The sequence below is a fragment of the Monodon monoceros genome, unplaced genomic scaffold (genome assembly GCF_005190385.1).
Source record: "Monodon monoceros isolate NGI ecotype Baffin Bay Population unplaced genomic scaffold, NGI_Narwhal_1 Super_Scaffold_13, whole genome shotgun sequence".
Taxonomy (NCBI): domain Eukaryota; kingdom Metazoa; phylum Chordata; class Mammalia; order Artiodactyla; family Monodontidae; genus Monodon; species Monodon monoceros.
Genome location: NW_021703769.1, coordinates 4,267,050 through 4,287,766, shown reverse-complemented (window position 1 = coordinate 4,287,766; position 20,717 = coordinate 4,267,050). Strand labels below are relative to the sequence as shown.

The 20,717-nt window shown below is 50.1% G+C and overlaps 2 protein-coding genes across 9 annotated transcripts in view; both read left to right on the top strand.

Annotated features, from left to right (window-relative positions):
• Positions 1-20,717, top strand: part of LOC114893754 (guanine nucleotide-binding protein G(s) subunit alpha) — a 67,270-nt gene that overhangs the window by 28,674 nt on the left and 17,879 nt on the right. Inside the window, exon 1 of one of the 8 annotated variants that reach the window (XM_029219474.1) lies at positions 17,744-17,985. The exons of 4 other annotated variants lie outside the window; for them this stretch is intronic. The gene's annotated coding sequence lies outside the window, so the exon portion shown is untranslated. Of the gene's footprint in view, positions 1-17,743; positions 17,986-20,717 lie in introns of those variants that run through there. 3 more of the 8 variants (XM_029219477.1, XM_029219472.1, XM_029219475.1) reach the window with 3 other exon arrangements.
• Positions 1-20,717, top strand: part of LOC114893755 (neuroendocrine secretory protein 55) — a 56,939-nt gene that overhangs the window by 28,691 nt on the left and 7,531 nt on the right. The gene's annotated exons all lie outside the window — the stretch shown is intronic.

Genomic DNA, 20,717 nt, shown 5'->3' with positions numbered 1-20,717 from the left:
GGGTACTAATCGCGGTGTGCAAACAACTTCACCTTTAGCTCACCCCCCAGCCAACACACACTGACTTCCTGAGCGCCTTTCCCACATTCTCCATTGTGTCTTTTCAGGGTTCTTTTACTAGCTCAGCGCTTTCCCTGGGGTGGGATGGGGGGAAGGGGGAAGGAATCTGAATTCCTTTTTTTGTGTCTCCTCCCCCGAACTTTTGTGAACTACTCCAAAGTTAAAAACCAGCTCCCCCCCAAACCAGTTCTTTATTGTTGAAAGACAGAGAAAGAAGGTACAAAAGGAAGGAAAGAGCCACAGAAACACAGAGATGAAATGAAAAGTTTGAAAGGGAGAGAAGGAGGAGAGAAAAAGGGGGAGAGAGAGAAAGAGAAGGAAAGAAAAAGTGCCTTTGCTATACTTAGCTCTAGACACTAGACGTGGTCCCTGCCCTCTAGGAACTTAGAGTCTGGAAGGGCCGAGGCAGAGGCATGGGGTGCAAAGAATGCAAGTTGCCCCAGGCAGAGGATGGAGAGCTGCCAGTGCCTGCACAGCTGAGGAGCCGGGCTGCCCTCAACTGGAGGACTGGGGAGGCAGGCCCAGGAGTCTGGCGGGGGCGGGGGGGCATCGCCCCCTCCCCGTCCCTCTGCCCCATGGGCCCATGTGGGTCCCAGGAGCGCACCAAGTAGTACAGGGACTGGAGGGCTGGTGGAGAGTGCCAGGACCAAGGCCCCCACCTCCCTTCCCCACTGTCCCCTGAGCTCTGACCACTGCCCTCTCTCCCACAGTCGGCCCTTTTTCAGTTTCCCAAATGTTCCTCTCCTGACCCTAAAATGATAGCTCAATTTTTTTTTTTTTAATTAGTAATAAGCCCCCTTCTAGCATGACCTAACTTTCTGAGTGTTTTCACCAGCCTTACCCCACGGAGTGGTTTGATTTTAAGAAATCTGGCACCCGTTGGACCTTTTTGACCTAAAAAAAAAAAAGGCCAATCTTTATGAGTTCTTTGATAATTACTCAAAACAAAGCAAAGCAAATCTTAAGGCTGAAAGCAAACACCCTGTATATTACGTATACATCTCAGACGTTGAGGAAATCCTTAGAAGTTTATAGGTTAGCGTCCTCGAGAACTTGGCTCCGGCCAGACCCAGTATAGGCATTGTGTGCTTTTTTTTTCCTTCCTTCCTCCCTTCCTTCCTTTCTTCCTTCCCCACACTTTTGAAAAACAAGTTTTATTCTCCTGGGTATGTTCATTAGAGAGGGGAGACAGCTCTATTCAGTGAGGAAGGGGGAGGGGGATTCTGCAGCAGGAGACAAGATTGATTGCTTTGTGCTGGGGGGCCCCCAAGTGCACATCACACCCAGATGCAAATCTCTCAGGCTATAAAAAAAAAAAGCACAACACGAGAGCAGATTTCAGCTTCCTGGCATTAGTGGGGAAAATATTCCGTCAGCTGCCTCTGTGTCCTGTGCCTTATTCATTAGCTCAAGTGAAAAAAAAAAAAAACCCCAACAAAGTCTTGTCTAATTTGTTGTAGTAGGGCTCCATTCTCCCAAGTTCGGGACTTAAAAAAAAAAAAAAAAAAAAAGCCCACTGAGGCAGAAGAGGTTTGCTAGGTTGACCAGGATTTGGTTTGTTCTCAAGGTTTAACTTCCCTCCACCAGGAAAAGTTCACACTTTTCCCAAGCCCCCAGAAGTTAGAAATGTGTTACTAATTGATTGGAGCTAAATTTGCATTGCTTTGAAACCCAGCAAAATTGCCCATTAGGGGCCAGTAGGGGGAAAAACAATTGCTGTCCTAAGAGTCAGGAAAGGGGATTTGCCACCAATATGCTTATCAAATGGACCTTCTGTGACCTTTAAGAATCGTTGGGGAAAGGGGGTCATGGCTGTTCTTCAGAAAAAATAAAGAAAAAGTTGTTGGGAAGTGTTTAATGGGAATTTAGCATCAAGTGACATGCCTAATTGAGGGAAATCATGGTTCCAAATGAAAACAGTTGTCACGAATTAATTTTTCAAGTTTCTGACTATTGGCAGATCTGAGGTTTACCTCATAAGTAGACTGTGTCCAGCTTGGCAAAGAGCATGGAATACTGCCCAGTTCTCGGTGCAAATGCTCCCATTTTCCCTCACCGATAAGTTCTTTCCTAATTTGGGGGTTAAATGGGATGTCGAAATGGCTGTTTCCCTTTTGCCTTTCTAGTAGCATCTCTTAACTTGCAGTAGCTGCTCATGTGTCTGCCAAGCCTCCCAGAAGGATGAAATCCTTGCCGGGTCGGTGAGTTGGCCTTCGCTGGGGCATTTTCATTTATTCATTCATTCACTCAATATACACCTAATATGTGCCCTTCCGCGTGGGGAAGATAAAGGTATAAGACATTGCTGCTCCCTTTGAGCATAACAGCCCCAGGAAGTTAAGCGTGGACCGTCGCTGCCCGGTGATTAAATAGGGAATAGACATGGCAGCTAAGAAAAGATGGAAAGGTTGTCAAAAAACAGACTTTAGCGGCCTTCTGACACTACTCCAACTTAGTTAAGCAAAGCAAATCAGTGGTTACATGAAATTATTGTTGAGTCCTGATAATGAGATTGCAGAAAACCCCGAAGGATCTGCTTGGGTCAAAACTAACACCCGTCTGTAGATATTGGACGGGCATACAGTTCAGATTTCCATGCCAGTCTGGGGCTGAACAGTTATATGCCAACAGCGGGGACGGGCCTTCTGCAGGCGCAGTGTGGGCCTCAGAGATGCTACGGAACGATGCCTTTCTCCGGGAGGTGTTGCCCTGGGGCTCACTGGGAGAGCTGAGGCGTGGGCTTGCTTTCAGAAGGGACTGCAGAGGCCTGGCCCTGGGGTGGTGAGAGAACTGCCTTTAGCCCCATCTCTCTTCATTTTCTGATCTGTCTGGAGCCTAACTATGCCTTCCAGGATCTTCAAGGACTGAGAATTCTCTTTGGGGTAGCCCCAAACTTCTTCCACCGAACCTTAGAATCTTCTGTGTCTAGGGTTTGTATTCTGAGGGGTGGGGTGAGGGAGTGTTTGTAGTTTGCAGCCAGAAGTCCTGAGGTGCTGTGGAGTGTTTTCACCTTAGCTTGGGCCCTCCATCTTAGCTTCTGGGCTGCCCTCCATTTTGGCTCCAGTCCTCCATCTTAGGTCCTGGCCTGTCCTCCATCTTAGCTTCCGTCCTCCATCTTAGATCCTGAGCTCTGGGCCTCTTTTTCCTGTTTCCTAATGCAAATAGAGATCCGCGATATTCAATAGTATAATTAATTCCCGGTCATTGTGGGAAGAAAAATGCACTCTTAATTCCAGAATTTAATTTCCAGTTTTTCTTTCACAAACTTTTCAGTCATCTCTTCAGTAGCCTTGGAAGAGTCGTTTTATCTAAAGGTCTCCTGTAATGCTCAGCATATGGTATGTGATTTTTATAAAATGTGTGTGTACAGATAGGTAGATGGAGAATTTTTATTTTAGCTATACGATGAGGGAAGTGCTTTTGTGAGGGCTACTGAACTGAAGGAACTCCCAGACGACAGGGACTGGTTTGATTCCACGAGTAAAATTCAGGTTTACAGAATTATTAAGTTTGGGCTTCTCCTTGTTTGTGACATTTTCGTGCCCTTCACCTGAGAGGCACACTAAGAAATCAATGTGAGGGAAAACCCATTTTCAGGGCATAAAGCGAAGCTTGTTTACCAGCTCAGGAAAAAAAATCAGTTTGCCAAGTCACTTTGAAAACGTCCTTTATTACAAGTGGCTGCCTCTGTAAATGAATTAGTTATGTGCAATTACTTCCCCACCGCTGGCCTGATGCTCCTCTCTTGAATCCGGACCACTCTGCTAGGATACCTTGAAAACGATGTCCATCCTAAGAGAAATGATTGGAAAGAGATGGGGCCACCAGGGCGCCAAGAATTACAGTGAGCAAACGATCCCACTGCTGGGACTCAGGCTCTGGCTACAGAGTCCCCTTTCAAAGACATCTGAGACGGGGAAGGCTGAATTTTGCTTTCTGCCTGTTCAGGGATGAGCCTTTGGCAAATTTGAGAAGGTGGGGCTGGCCCCCAGGCCTCCTTACCTCCCTGCAGGTGGCTGTGTTCTGTTCACTTAATCCCATTAGCCGGCAGAGGCTTACGGAGCTACCCTTAAGGGACGTTTGCATTTTAATAAAGAGCTCTCGGAGGCCAGGAAGCTGAGAGAGTCACATTTTTAATAGTGGAATAGAATTCTAACAGGAGGCGGTGGAGGAAGACAGGGGAGGGGGCGTTAGGGCAGTTGACACCTGAGCCCCATTCTCCCCAGCCCAGCTCTGTGCACCCCCAGTGCAGTGAATTGGCTCCCTCTCCCCTGCTCCCGTGACCCCAGGACTTTCTCCCCCACCCCAGCTCTCCAGGTACAGCTTAGTGGGTGGTAGGAGGGGGCCCCCATCCGAATGGCAGAGTCAGGTCCAGATGGAAGCTTCGGGTGCCTGACTCATTCCGGCTCAGGCCGGTAATAACAAGCCCCATGTTTTTCTCCAGCGTCCACTGCTCTGACACACAGAATAGTCAGGAAATAAAAGATTTGAGTACTATACAGCTGCTTTGCTTTCTCTAAAAAGGGGGGAAAAAAAAGAAAGTCGGGGGTTGGGGGGAGAAAGGAGCAAGGAGGCAGGAGTCCAGGCCAGCAAATAATGAAGCAGCACAAACAAGGTTGCTGCTGGCGTGTTACATAAACAGCCCCACCACCCCGCGTTGCAGCCCGAGGAAAAAGTGGTGCTTTAGTGACACTTGGGTTGGTTTCACACCTGAGCTAGGAGTTACTCAGAGGTGCGTTAACAACTAATGATTCAATTGAGGGAGGCCTGGATTGCCATTTTGACTTGCCAGATATTAGCATACCCTTCTAGAAACCCGGAAGCCTGCCAATTAAGCTCCCCAGTGAAACTCAGAAGGGGCCTTTCCAAGATGCATGATATTTAGGAAAAGGAAATTAAGTTAATTTTGAAATGTTTCCTTAAAATCGAAGTAGTTGAAGGCTGGGATGAATATTATGAATTCCTCACATGATACGAGTTTGAATAATATGTCATGGATTCCAAAGGCACAGCTCAAAAGTACTCAGGGCCCTGGGTTCCTTTTCGTTCTTTTCTTTTTAATTTTTTTTCTTTTTTTTTCACCCTTAAACATTACTGCATTGCTCACCTGAAATGTCCTTTTTAGAAAGTTCTCTGATAGCTAACAGGACAGAGTGACGTTTTCACAAAATGAGATGAGATGCCATTGCCAGAGAGAGCCCGGGGCACTGCAGTGGCCGTGACAGGAGTGTCACCCAGGGGCTCGGTAGCACTCGGCGGGGAGGAGGAGGGCATTTCATTATGCGTCTAAGTTATAGCTTTATTTCAAACACAAACACGCAGGCTGGCGAGGATATTAAATATGCAGTCACGCTTTCCCTCCGAGCGAGGAAGGCGCTTGGATTTTATCTTCCCAGATCCAGAACCTGTTTACTTCCTTCCAAGCAGCTTCCTCCTGCCCTTTAGATAAGTCAACGGGGAGAATCGACCTCCAAATGTGGCAAAATTGCGACCCCTGACAATGTCTGGTAATTAGGGAGCCGGGCGTGGATGGAGCAGAGGGCTGCGGCAGCCGGGAGGATAGCCCTGCAGCACCTAGGCTGCTGCCGCAGAGGGGCCAGCTCCAAAAACATCGATTTCTCTCCCCACCCTCCCAAGGTTAGGATTCTGCTTAGAACTCTCTGCTTCCTGCTAAAATTTCCATCACCAAAGGGCCTGATTTCAGGCAGAGAAAGGACCACTTTAGCAAATGAGAGGAGAGGAAAGCAGAGGGTCATTTCAGCTGCGGCAAAAATCAGCCATGCCATTTTCCCTGACAGCACTTTAATTATGATGAAAGAACAAGATGGTTTTTGGTTTTTTACCGAGGAGGCTTGTGGTGGGGGGAAGGGGAGGGGGCTCTGAAAGAGATGCGAGTGGAGTGCAAAGCGGGCTGTCACCGCGGGCTCATGTATACACTGAAGGAGGGAGGGAAGCGCCCCCCCGCACGGTCCTGGGTCCCGGTCCCCGTTGCGCCGGTCAGGCCCGCTGTTTGCAGGCAGGGGTGAGCCGGGCATAGGAAGGGCCGGTAGGGCAGAACTTAGCCAGCTGCTGGGTGCCGGCTTCCCCCTTCCCCTCTGTGGGGTGAGCTGTGACTTTAACCCCGAGCCTTGGAGGGCGGGGCGGGGGGGGGTCTAGCTTGTGTTCTGCTCCATCGGCTTTGAAAGCAGCCGAGGGGTTTTCAGTGGCCGTACGTCTCATTCTTGAAAATGGTGGGTTGTTTTTTTTTTTGTTTTTTTTGGTTTTAAGTCAGGTGCTTGGTTCAAATGGCCATTCCAGGGCCTTGGAGCTGCAGAGGAGGCCAGAGAGAGCCCTGCAGGCCTGGGGCTGCTGTTCTGAGGGCAGAGGCGGCGTTTTAGCGATGGGAAAAGAGGTGGAAAGCAGATTTAATCAGTTTCTTTCAGCTCCAGCGAGAATCAGGGAAAGGGCCCATTTCTCCTTCCCCCCACCCTGCGTTGACCTTAGACATTGAGCCCTCAGGAACCCCCACCCACCCCCGCCCCCAACTGGGCTGCTGACAGCCCCTGAAGGTGGCCCTGGGATTCGTGCTGGCAGTGTCTCTCAGCTGAAAAGAGCCTTAGCTCCTGGGCTTGGGAATGTGAGGAAGAAAGCACCCACATGCATCCACATTGCCCGCGGGTCCCCAGGGATGGAGGGAGCGGGGGGGGGGGGTACAAAAAGGCATAGAAGGTGCCTTATTTCAGCCCCCTCCTCCGTTTTAGGACCCTTTCATGCCTTGCAAACACCAAGTGCAGGCTGCTGGAGAGCCTCTAGGACAGAACAGGAGAGATGATCTGACCCCTGCTCACCTCCGCTGCTTTTGTGTAACTAAATTACCCGATGTCTCTGTTAAAAGTGATGTCGCCCAGAGAGAGCACCCCGCAGCCTTGCAATAAACACCGAGGGGCCTTATTCCCCTCTCCCCAGGGAGGCTCTCTATGTGGCAAGTTCTCCCAAACAATCCGTGATTTTCCTGGGATCCCTTATGCCCCTGACTGAATCATCGTGCTGCTGGAGGCCCTTCTGATTTTGATGATTACTACCGGGTAGAGGATAATGAAACAGCAGGGACTTAGGGCTTTGTGCGGTAGGTGAACGATGGACATTTCCGAGTAAAGCCACTTTATTTCTTGCACTTACCAAGAGGATTCACAAGCCAAATGCAACATCTGCGAGATCTTATGGGAAGGGGTAGGGGTCTTGGGATGCTGAGGCGGTACTGCAGGGATACTGAGATGCCTCCTTTTTCTAGAAAAACTGCAGTGTCCCCATCTGAGCCCAGCCAAAAGGCAAATTCTTTATCTGGACGCACGGTGATTCTGCCTGCTGCATAGACGGAGGAACCGTGATCCTGCTGATTTCAGTGGACCGGTTGAGGAGAAAACATGAGGGGAAAAAAATCTTTATTTTTCTCAGTTTTCCCTTTTCTGCTTGGAAAACAATTTTAGGAGCCGGCAGTTCAGTCTGCAAGGAGGAAGGGGCAGCATCCCAACTTACGACCGTTGGGGTGTTTAGATATTTTAGAGGGATTTTAGTTTGGAGGAAAAAACACAAAAAAAGACAAATAAGACAAAAAAGCTTGCTGAGTTGGGGGTGAGGGGGGTGTCAAAGCAGCCCACATTAGGAGGCTGTACCTTTTCAATGTCGGAATAAGGAAAGTGTGTGAGGATTTTGATCCAGTCTTAGAAATAAATAGGCACTTTGGAAAAGGAAAATATCCCGTTCTTTGAGAAACAGGGTGAGGTGATGGGTTAATGTCGGGTGGTGGGGCTCATAATCCTGTTTGAAGAATTGGTCTCATTTTTCATGTCAGAATTAATATTGGTTGAGATTAGATGGCTTCTTAATTTAGACCATTTACATTTTATAGAGTGCTAAAAAAGAGGGCTCCAAGCCACTTTCTGGCAGCAGCGAGGCCAAATAAATAGGAACAGTATAACCTTTTAAAAAATCCATTCTCTCTGCCGTCTCTTCACTGGCGAATTTTGAGTCATTTAGCACAACCTGAAAACTCAGATTTTTGTTGCTAGAAAAAGTAATGCTTCCTACTATAGTATGGTTTTTGTTTGTTTGTTTTTTGTTGTTGTTTTTTTGTCGCCCACAATTTCCTATTCTGGTGATCTTTTTGACTTGAGTTTTTGTCTTCTTGACACCAAAGCATCCAATCAATTTGGTCGAAAGTTCAATCATGGAAAAGCAACTGGTTGTTTTGTCCACAGACAGCCGGTTTGTCAAATATTTGAGAAACAGCTCATCTGACCACCTACCCTGACATCCCCCCAACCCAGTGCTGTAGGGAAACTTATTTTTAGGAATTGGAGGGAACAGACCTAGAAGCCAGACCTAGAAGCCGTTCCTCTGCTCTCTGAGGAATGAGGAAGTAGAGGGGACACGAATAAGATGTCATAGACCCTCTCGCTTTCTCTGCAGTGGCCATCTGAAGTCTGCAGTAGAGGGGAGGTAGGGACACCAGTCTTTACAGGCAGGCGTGCAGAGGGGAGTCTTTATGACTAGGCTCTTGGCAACATCACGGTCAGGGTCTAGATTTGTCTGGTGCCTGAGGCCATCTTAGGATGTGGTGAAGGCTGAGACCACCTGCCCTATTTTGTTTTAGGGTACCACCAGCCCAGTGCAGCCAGTGAACAAATAAGGACGACAAGTGTTGCTTTTATAGAAAAAGAAAAAAAAAAAGCGTCATGATTCAGTTTCTTGGAAAAGCCGCCCCCCATCCTTTTATCTCAAAGTCACCATAACTAGGACTCCATCATCAATCTTTTTCTTTCTTTCTCATGTGGATAGCTAACTGAGGCTCTCTGGGCTACAGGGTTTTTTCCTGCTCTTTCAAGGCACTCAGTAGCCAGGCAGGTGGGGGAGGAAGGGGACGCTAGGAGGGGCAGAGGAAGGGGCAAGGGCTCCTTGGCACACCCCCTCCTGTACTTCAGTCTTGTGCAGAGCATTCCTATTTGCAGACAGCTCAGCCCAAAGCAGAGCGTTGCTATTACCCCCAGATGCTGTTTCTAATCGATCTGCCTTATTTTCCCTCTGGGGTGCAGGCAGGGCGGAGCCCAGATGTGCTCAGACCTCCAAAGCCACCCAGCCTTGATCCTTTATTTTTATGTTACAGTCACAGAACCTTGCAAATATGTTTTCAGCAGTTTAACCGCGTACCGAGAATTTCCCGGGAAAAAAGGTCAAGAAGTGATGATGACTTACATTTATTAGGGGCCCCATCAAGCAGACCTCTGAATTCTAATAAAGACAAATCAGTGTCATGTTTCTAAAAGGAAAAGAGTGACAGCTGGGTGATTTCACAGAATTATCAGGTGTTGGGAGGAAGGTAAAGCCAAGGGTTCAGTTACTATAAATTAGAGTGATTTTTTTGGTTTGTTCCCCTGGGGTTTTCATGCTGCTGGTACCTGTTTTGGTGTGTTTGTAGTTTTGCTGAAATACACATATATTTTTCTCTCAATATCTTTTCTACTTTGGCATCCATTTTAGAAACTACATTTTTGTTGTAGAGTTCTATTCTTTAGTTTTCTTCTTTCTTCTTCTTTTTTTTTCCACAAAGTTGCCCTGTCTGCCTTCTGTACGCTCAGTAAATCTAGAGGATATGTAGTTATGCCAGGTTGAGGAATACACATCTATTTAACACATTTAAGAATGTCCAAGGCAAATGAAATATAAAGTTATCTTATATCTAAGATTAAAACATTGTATCCTTGGGGATCACCCTAGTTAGCCCACAGTTTTTCCCCCCATTTTGCATTCAACTGACTCATGGCAGATTACTGAAATGATGTATTTAGACTAATTACTGATTTAACTAATAGAAAACCGTTTAAGAAATTCACTTTTAAGGCTGAGAATGACTTTAAGTTCCCCTGCTCTAGGGCGCCCCCCTGAGGCCCGGGTTAATAATAACATCATGATAGGATGGGGTCAGTTAGGTTTTTCTAGACACTAGGATGCTTTGAATGGTTATGAATGCATGGAATATCCATTTAACTTGCAGATTAGATGTCTTTGGGTCCCAACTAAGTTTTATATCAACTTCCTTTGAAAGATTCTTTCACAGCTAGGCTTTTTGAAGCGGAGAGTACAATTATGAAAATGTCCTGGTACTCAGAAGGTAGAGATTTGTCTTTTCAGGATAAGGAAGCAAAAAACCTAATGCTGCTTTAAGCTGGTTGATGCCTTCAGCCATCATAGTGAGAAGCATCCTTATTGGAACCAGTCCCCAAAGTGGGAGATCTGTCAACTTTTGGAGGTGGTTCTCTGTCCGTCAGCCATCTGGCATCAGGGCCTTTGTGTGGCTGGTGGGATGGACCAACGCAAGCTTTTTCATCTAGGCTCCTTTTCGGCTCAGCAGAGCTTTCTTTCTGCCCTCTGCAGACCAGGACACCCCGTAGGCATTTTGCTCAGGCCAGACTTTGACATTCCAGAGTTGTCCTCTTACCAGCATGCTGACTTCATACCGGAGCTCCCAAGGTTTGGTCTGGAGCCTCACTGGCCCTCCTCCACTGTTGCCAAGTTCCCTCGAAAGTTGGCTACCTTCGTGACTGCTGATTTCTAACCCCAGGTCAGATTAAAGGACTCAGTGAAACCTTTGCCCTGTGGCGCCTGCCCTCAGGGTGTTCATGTCTTGTATACGTGAAGGGCTAGTTTTCTAGAGTTTTCATTTCTTGGTGTTAGGTCACTGCAACCCTGGGATAAAAATAGGTGTAATTAGTATGTTACAGATTAGACTCTGTATTTCTAGCTTTGTGCCACTTCCTCTAATAATACCAATTTTGGTGACACATTTCCTAGAATCCTGGGCTTGCTTCGTTTGCTAAAATCCTTCAAGAGCCAATTATAGGACAGATCTGTTTGCTTTAAAACCTAGAAGGGTCTGATCTTGATCAGACCTCTCAGCTCCCACTTCCTCTTTCCCCTGTCTTCTGAGGTCTGTCTTGATTTTCTTGTTTTCTATTCAGGGAGCAGGGCCTCCATCCCCCTCAAAGGCTGGCATTTTTGTTGACGGCTGAGCACACATGGTCTTCCGTGGCAAAAGGCCCTTTCCTGGCTGGCTCCAGAGTCCCCACCAATTAATCGGGGGGGGGTGAGCAGGGGGTGACTTGAGTTAGGCATCACTTCAGCCAAGCTGGGCATACATCGAGCACACCTGTCACTTGTGCCGGTGTCCAAAATTCAGCCCTAAGGGTCACAGCTGTGGCATTATTTCAGCATGAGCAATTCAGTATTTAATGTTCCTTAGAAAAATAAATCATTCCAAGCTGCTACTGTTCACCTATTAACCCTTAGAGGATTTCATAGAGGGAGGGCGGGGGTGTCATCCATAGTTTTCTTGGCCAGTAACGGACACTTCCCAGTTCTCCTTTTAAAAGACCATTTCTTACATAATGGCGAACAGGAGCTGCAGAAACAGCATCCTCTCATTCTCTGGCAGCCACAGCCTCCCGGAGTGAGAAGTTAGACTTTCTTTTCCTTTCATTTATATTTTTACCTGCGTAATACATAGCTTTCTACACATTGGCATTCCATCCCTTTCCTTTTTCATGGTAGCTTATATTAGTCTGCCATCATTGACAAATCTTGTCTTTTCTTTTTTTAAGTTTTGGCCACACCGAACAGCATGTGGGATCTTAGTTCCCCAACCAGGGATCGAACCCTCGCCCCCTGCAGTGGAAGCGCGGAGCCCTAACCACTGTGCCACCAGGGAAGTCCCTGTGGCAAGTCTTAATTTACAATGAAGTGCTGGTGGGTGGGGTGGGGAAAGTTGATCATTAACCAGATTTGGGATTTCATGTAAATGGCCCCCCCGGAGCAACACACATGTTAGATGTATCCTCCCTTCTGTTACCTGGGTCTTCATAACTGTCCATCTGCAGTTAATCCACATAGTACAGATCATTTGAAAGCTGAGTTGTCTGCCTTCTGAAAGAAATTGGCTATATTTAGTTTTTAAAGCAAGCCTTGCTTTGTGTTCTTTGTAAAGTCAGCGACATTCTTTCAATTTTTTCAGTGTAATTAGCACAAAAGGAGCCGTAATCTGAGAAGGTAGTAGAGACTTAAGCGACTGAGAGACAGGAATGTTGGAGAAAGCGGGCAGAGGCCTCTTTCCCCTTTCTGGGCGGCGGGCAGAGACCCCGGGACGTGGGTGTGGGTAAAGCTGAGGTCTGTAGCTCATAAAAACATCTCCTTTTCATCTGATCCCCAGACTGATTGCAAATGTCTGATGCTTTGGCTGGATAGTCTTCTCCTCCTAACTTCCAGAGGTCGGCAAAGACCTTAGGAAGCCACAGTGCCCTCTGGGCTCCGCTGAGTCGAGTGGGCTCCTGACTTGTCGGGGAGGGGGCTGTGCGGGCTGCCAAGCCTTCCATAAAGTGCTGAGTGAGGGAGGGAGTGGCGGGCACAGCCTCTGGCTGGGACTTATGTGTAGCCACGTGCAAAGGAGGAGGCTGCCCTTCAACCTCTGGGAGCCAAGCATTTGTGCCCCCTCAAAATAAAGACCCGGGGAAAGGGGTGGAGCTAAACTATAATTACACGTTTTTCAATTTCAACGTGTGTGGGTAAACACAGACAGATGAAAAGGTACCTACATTTTTAGATAAATTAAACGTGTGACTAATTATGTCCCATTAATTGCTTAATTCCGGGTTTACCAACAGCAGACGGAAGTGGGTTTAGAGAGGAGGGTTCAGCTAAGAAGGCAGGTGACACCTACAGCCCTGTCAGAATCTCACTTGTCCCAAACTGAGGCTAGTAACTAAGTGCAAGCCTGTTTGAAAACGGTCACCCATGCTTGGTTGGTAGGTAAATAAAGTAAAACCCCAAGATGTAAAAGTTGTATTTAGCAGTTGTTTCCTATGTATATATGTATACACAAAGCAGCATTTAATGAAAGGAAATTTATTACCTGATTCATCCAGAGTGTTTAACGCTCTGAACTCTTAATCATATGGGGCTAAGTTTGAAGAATTGAATGCAATTAAAAGAAAAAAAAAAAGTAAAATCTTTAAAATCAGAGCAATTAAAGAGCTTCTTTTATCTACAGAGATCTTATTAGGACTTTGAGACTCTCTTGATTGCGCCAACTTGCTTTTTGTTTTGTTTTTTCCTGTTGGTACTTGTTAAGTAAGATGTTGGATCAAAATGTCATTTAAATAAGGCATCTTGTAAATAAAAACAAAAGTTAGCTGACCTGCACCTGTTTTTAACTAGTCCTCCCTGCATTATTCCCCATCCTGGATGAGTTCCCATCCTCAAGGCCAAATTAAAAGTTCTAAGCAACAGGCTTTCCCATCACCTTAGTCCTCGTGAAATCCCGCCCCCAAGGGAGGCTAAAGGTATTTTAGTTTAGGAAAAGTAACTTTCCTGCTATAGAGTGGTAACAAATTTACATCTTTTTGTCCCCGCCCCAAGATCTCCAGTAAGTGGGTCCATTGGTCTGTGGTTGATGTCAGTAAGCCCCTAATCCAAATTATCCATCTAGAATCTTTTCAAGGCTACCATATGTATCATATTATTTAGGTTTAAGTTTTTAAAAGGAACATTGTAATGCACGTAGTCTCTACTTTATTGTTTCCCCCTTTTAAAGTAGATGGTGGCTTTGGTAAAAGTCTACTCCCACTTACTCTGGGGCTCCTGGGGATGTTGTGAGAAGGGCACTAATCGTCCTGGGAACCGGGCATCCATGGAGACCAGGAAGTTTCTCTCTTCGATGGTGTCCACACGTCAAAGTCAAGGAAGATCCATAAAGGCACAGAAGTCCCAGCTGCCCTCGTTTTGTGAACTGTGGTTTTAAGTAGACGTTTGATTGGTATCTCAAAGCCAATGGCTCAAGAAATTGGGTCCAAACACATTGGCCAATGTGCCCCTATATTTTGTTTGGATTCGAGTATGTTCTAAATTAAAAACAAATTATTTTTAAAATTAGTTGATAGAAATTAAATCGGGAGATTTCATATGGCCTTGTAGTTAGTTAGTCCCTTAATGTCAGGGCTTTTGAAATGAAGTTTTACTAACTTGAGCACCATGTTTAGTTCTGAATGCCAGTTTTGGATTACTTTGTGGTTGCCATTATTAACTAGTGAATATGACAAGGGAAAAAAAAATGCCCTAGGTAATCACTACATTAGATTTTTAAGAACTTTATGGTCCTAAGTAATAGAACCTTCTCACCAGGGATTAATTGGAACTAGGAAAACGCTTTTTACAATTCCTGCTTCCTCATCGGTATCGTGCAGGCTTCAAGCCACATTCATTTGCAACAATTTCAGTAATTCTAATTAAATAAAGTGCGAAATGTGCTTTAAAGACAGAAAGCACCATTGAAGTGCTAAGCGCTATTATTAAAACCTTACAGCTAAGGTTTCTGTTTCAGTGGAAACCTATTTATTGTTTCCTAGGCTATTAAAATAATGTTATAATTCTGTTTTCTCTGGGATCTTACAGTGACCCCATCTAATGAAAGGCCAAAAAGAACACCCTTGTCCAAAAACTGAATTACATCATTAAGTGTAAAAATGTTTTCAAGATGCTAAGCAATAACGAGTCCGTTTCTTTTAAGAGCAGACGAGGCATTCTTTCTCAGACAGGAAGGTGCAAAAGAGCCAGGGAACACATCCACCCATAAATACGAAACTTACAAGACCACAAAATTCAAACCCCGACATGACATGCGAATCCATCCATTGTTGTAAAATCTGCATTGTTGGAAAGAGCTTTTGCTAGGCCGGCCCTGTGTATAGTGGTGGGACCCCCATCTGTTTTACCAAGTTGTATCGTGAGGTGACCTAGTGCTTTAGGTTACGGTTGTGTTATTATCCCAACTTGCTGGCTTTGGCATGAAGCAAGTCACCTGAACCAGGCATTTTACACCCAGGACATTCTGGCCCTTTGCCCCTCTCTGGAGATTAAAATTTCCACAACTTCCATCTCTCCCTGAGCCAAAACAGAGGCCCCTTCCACTGGAAAACTCTAGAGTCTGGACTGTTCCAAGAATTATGCTAATGGATTGCTCACTCGCAAAGCATAAACCAGGCGCTTAAAATGGTAACAACCTATTAAAATAAATTACTAATTCATATGAAAAGGTCACGCATGGTGGCCTCCAAACCTGAGAGCCTTTTTTTTTTAAATTTTTATTAAAATGTTTAAGGCCCAGGTAGGTCAAATGCTAGACTGAAAACTGTAGACAGTATCAGCTCACCACGCCAATTAAGTAAAAATCTCATCTTTCACTTTGTGTCGGGTGAAAACAGAAAGCTGAACAGACCGCAAACGAGCTTGTGTTTCAGAGCTCTTAGTGGCCTTTGCTTACCTGTAAACCCTTGATTCCACCTGCTGTCGTTTATTTACAAAGTAAATGCTTTATTTGTCCATCAGTGGTTGGTCATAATAAAATATAGCTGAAACCTACACTTAACAAAATTTTTTTTTTCAAGGATGGCCTGCCAGGTTAGAAGTTGAAATGACTGAAGCCAGACCTTGCTTTATTCATTCTAGGACAGTAGTCCCGACTGTGCCTTGCCTGGAATATATGTCAGTATATGACATGGGACAGCTTCACTCCTTTCAAAGTTCAGGTGTGATCTTTATCTAAAAGGGGGGAGATGGTAACCCAACTCAGGGATTTCCAAATAAGGAGCCTTCATTATATTCATTGTAGTAATGTGTAGCTACTGGCATAAGTATCGAGGTTGTATTGGTTACCATTTTCCTTCTTGCTCTTAAATACGATGTATTTGCGCTTTGCCACATTAGAAGCAGGAAGGAAAGATGCTTTGGAACAAATGGAGAAGAACAAAAATTTCTGGCCTATTCCTCCTCCTTATAAGTCTTCACCAGTTTTTAAAAATGACCATCAGTTGATTAATCAAATTCAACCAACAGGTTTTTATTTAAGATATAAAGGTATAAAACTTGGGCCCCGTCTTTAGGTAGTCTCTAGTCTAGTTGGTGAATGATTGTGTCATGATCTTTGCAAACAGCCTTACTGTCGAATTTGCCTAGGAGAACATCCCCGTCTATAGGGTAAATATTTTTATCGGCTTTTGTTTAGACGAACGGTAGTTCCTTTGAGTTTTTGTCGAAAGAAGGTGCATTTTTGTGTAAGAAGGAGAGACCATATCCAGAGTGTGATCAAGACCTGGCTTACTTGGATGTGAGGAGGAAAGGGCAAAGCACAGCGACTTTTCTGCAGAGTTCGAGAGAGTCTGAGAGCCGCAGTCAGGCGAGGTAGCAGTTGTAGATCATGAGGGTCTGGCGTGAAGATTTCGCTTCCTGTTCTTAATTCCAAGTGTTGTCTGCTGGCTTTGAATTGCCCTCCGCTGTCTTTCAGGTCCATAAAGTGAGGCCTTGTAGAAGGGGGGTAGAGGTGTACTGAATGGGGCCAAGAACAATAATAGCTGACATCTTCATGTGACACAACTTTTCTTACTTTGAGTTGAGCAAACTGAGGAGAAGCGGGGGATTGCAGCAGTCCCGTTGAATGGTTAACAGTGTCTATTTTCAAAGAAAACAACACTATTTGGACAGTTTACTCAAGGCCTCTGACCAAACCGAACAATCCCCCCACCCCCTAGGTATGTTAGCTGTGTTTCCATTTACAAGTAGGCTGCCTCTTCCTTTCTTTCTATCCCCCCAAACATCCAAAGTTTTACTGTTTCGAAGTGAAAGAAAGTTAAAGGCGGGGAGAGAGTTCACGACTACTTTATGGATTGGGGTTGACCGGCAGGCAGCCGCGACCCACCAAAGGCAGTTGCCAAGTCTTAGATTGACGGCTGGGCTACTCTTGACTCACCTGGGCCCAAGGTGGGCCGCACGGACCAAACTTTTATTGACTGAATGAATGAATTGTACCCAAGCAGACACGCGCAGGGCTCAACCAGGAGACTCAACCAAGGTCCCAGGAAAAGTGAGCCGCGGCCGAGTCGTTGAGAACTTGGTGTGACTGCTCTTCACCCACCACGCTGTACCGCATCCTCATATGGGACAGGGCTGGGGTGGGACACTTGAAAGTCTTTAAACAATTCTCAAACAAATTCGTGTTCAATAAACTACTTTTCCATCTGTTCCAGAGCATCCCCCCGCGGCACCCCGGCCCGGCCTCGTATAGCCGGGACGCCCTGACCCGCCACCTGTCCCGCCCAGGAGGACTCCGGGGGCGCAGACCTCGCGGCCCCGGCCACCACCGCTCGGCTCTCGAGTCGCCGGCGCCTGCTTGCTCTTGCGATGCTCGTTTTTCGCGCTCACATAACACCTCTCATCGGACGACCCGCCGCCGGGCACGCGCCGCCGGGAGGGAGGGGTGGGTGGCGGTCCCCGCGCGCGCTAACCGGGAAGCTGGAGGTAAGGAGGCGCGCAGCAGGGGTAAGCGCCGCCGTCGCACACTTTGCACGCCGCCCAGGGCTACACCACTCACCGAAAATTGGGAGGCAGGTCTGGGAGGCGGGGTCCGGCGCCCACCGCCTTGGGCGCCCCCTCGGCCCCCGCCACCGCGTCCCCCGCGCCCCGCGCCCACTCCCGCGTGGCCCCCGCACCGGCCTGCACCTCCGGGGTGCGCGGCGGCCCGTTTGGGCGCGTCCCCGGCGGGCCGATTTTTCGGCTTCCCCTTCGGTTTATAGGGGCCGCCACGGTGGGTCCGTCCTCTGAAGAGGCTGGGGCGTCATCGGGCTGCTTAGGAGCGCTGCTCTCCAGCGGGGACACTCAGTCGCGTCGGCACCGCGGAGCGGGCTGCGTCAGGTGGCCGGCCCGGCGCGGCTCGCTCTCTGGCTCGCAGGCTCTCTGGCTCCGGGCTGCGGCGCCGCGGCTGGAGCGAACCCCTGTCCCAGCGCGGGGCGGCGGCGGGCGGCCGGCAGGCAGGCAGGCACTGCCTTGCGTGTGAGTGCACCTCACTCACATGTAAGTCCGGGGGCACCGTGGCCTCCCGCGGAAGTGCGAGTCGCCCGGCGCGGGGAAATAGCCACCGGGGCCGGGACGGGGCAGGGGCGCCCCAGCACTGCCGCCCTGCCCGCGCCTCCCGGGCACCCCCCAATTCTCTCTCTCTTCTCTTTTCTCTTCTCCATTGGCGTGCCCAAGAGCTTAACCAAGGAGCGCCTGAGGGTAACAGCAACCTTGTGCCATCGTGCCTCTGCACTTTTCTTTTTTGAGTTGTTTGACGTTTCTTGTTGCTTTTTGATTTCTCGTGTTGTTGGGTGCTTTTTGGTTTGTTCTCGCCCCTTTTTCGTTTGCTCACCCTTTTTTGGCGCTAACTCTTAGGGAGCCAGCCCAGCAGCCCGAACGAAGCCCGGCAGCCGCGCTCCGCGGCCCCGGGGCAGCGCAGCGGGGATCGCAGCCGACTCCCCCGACACGGGGCGCACGGGGTCCAGCCACCCCGAGGCCGGGGGCAAGCAGGGCGCCCGGGCCAGGCGAGAGCCAAGCACCCCGAGGTGGCCGAGCCACCATGCTGAAGATGGCCATGAAGATCAAAGCTTGGGCGGTGGAGAGCGAGAGGAAGACAGCGTTGGCTGCGGCCGAGGTGGCTGCCGAAGCTGCGGCGGTGGCTGCAGCGCTGGCCGAGCCGCGCGCGCCGCGGAAGAAAGGGGACACCGAGAAGCCCCCCAAGAAGCCGGAGCAAGAGGCGCCCTCCGAGAAGTTGCTGACCGAAAAGGAGCGGCGGAAGATCGAGAGGAAGCTATTGGAGCAGAGAAGAAACGAGGAGAAGAAGAAGGAGAAGGAGAGGAAGAAGTTGGAGAAGATGCAGAAGAAGAAGAAGAAGAAGGAGAAGAAGAAGAAGAAGAAGGTGCCAGAAGCCCAGGAGGATGCCCGAGGCCTGGAGGTCGCCGCCGCTACCGCCGCCGGCGGCGCAGACGAGGGCGCCGCGGAGGGCGCCGGCGGGGGCGGCGTGGGCGCCGGCGCCGGGGCCACGAGTAGGATCTGGATCGAGTGGGACACGGACTCGAGCGACGAGGACGAGGACGACCTATTCGACGCCTTGCGGGGCTTCAGGGGCGCCGTGTGGGGGTCCGGGCTGCTGAAGATCAGCGCGCTGAGCGCCCACCTGCCGCTCCTGACCTTCCCGGTCCTCTCCGTGCGCAGCCCCGCGTGGGTGCTCGATTTCCTGCTGCAGAAGCGCCCGGAGCAGGGCCGCGGCTGCGGCTTCTTTTTCGGGGCGATCTGCTGCTTCCGAATGTTCCTGGGCTGCGCCTTTTTCTCCTTCGTGGGCGGCCGAGCCAAGCGCAGAGGCCGTGAGCGCTCCGGGACCTCGGGTGCCTTCGGCTCGGGCCATGGCGCCCAGCGCCAGGGGCGCGAGGAGAGGCTCATCTAGTCAGACCCCCGCCCCTCCCCGCCACCAGACACCACCATTGTTGTGTAGTGTGGAGTTTTATTGAGTATTTGTGTGTGTGTGTTTGGACACATTTTCCTTTTCGGTTGCTCTGTCCTTTGGTTCGTGCTCGCCTCGCTTCTTCCACACTCCCTGCTCTCTAGCTCTCTCTGTCTCTCTCTTCTTTTCGAAAAATTTCCTAAGTCCGGGCTCTGGCTCGCGCTCCCTCCCCTTCCGCCCACCCCGGCCCCTCGGCGGCGCCCGCGGGAGGGGGGAGGGGGCTCGGCCTCGGGGGCCGCTGGGCGACGCGGCCCGGGGGGTGGAGCGTTGGCGTCGTGCGAGGGGTCGTCACCGGCTCGGAGACGCCCCCTCTCCCCCCGTGGCCGGCCCCGCTTGGGGCCCGAGCCAGGGGGGCGAGGGGGCGTCTCCCAGGCCCGTCCCGTCCCGGGCGCGGGCAGAGGGACCCCCTCCCCGGGTACCCGTGGGGGGGGGGGGGGGCGCCTCCATCCACCAGCTCCCGCCCTCCCCGCCGCCGCGGCCGCTCCTCATCCCTCCTCCTCCTCCTCCTCCTTCCACCCCCCTCGCCGCCGCCGCCTCCTCCTCCCCCCGCCTCCCCCCGCCCGCCGCGGAGCTTTGGGTCGGGGCGGCGGCGGGGCCCCGGCCGAGGCAATAAGAGCGGCGGCGGCGGCAGCGGCGGCAGCAGCTCCCGCAGCTCCTGCTCTGGTCCGCCTCGGTCCGCGGCGGCCATCAGACCCCTCGGCTTCGGCTCGAGGGGCCGGGAGCCGCGCGCTCGGCTCGGTCAGACCGACACCACCCTCCCCGCGCGGTCCGCAGTCCGCCCCGCGCGCTCCTCCCCGAGGAGCCGAGCCCGCGCCCGGCCCGCCCGCCCGGCTGCCCCCCCCCTCTCCGCCGGCCCCTCTCGCTTTCTCCCCTTCACTCTCCCAACAAATCACACACCCAACGGAGGCGGGTCCCCCTCCCTCGGCCCGCCACCCCATTTCCTGTCCCCGAAACCCTCTTTTTGTCGCAGTCTCCCGAGCCCTTTGGGACTCCCCCTCCCCCTCCCCAACACGCACCCGAACCCCTGGCGTCGTGTAGGCCTCGCGGAAAAAGAGAGAGAGAAGAGCGAGGGGGAGGGCGAGAGAGACACAGAGAGCGAGCGGCCAGGGGAGGGGACCCACGCCCGCGTCGCCACGGCCCCCGGACCCATTTTGGGCCCCCGCCCGGCCGAATGGCGCCCCGGGGTCCCCCTTCCGGCCTCGCCCCCGGGAGACTGAGCCCGCGGGCGGGCGGCGGGCTCGGGAGCGCGCGCCCGGGGCGGGGGGCGGGC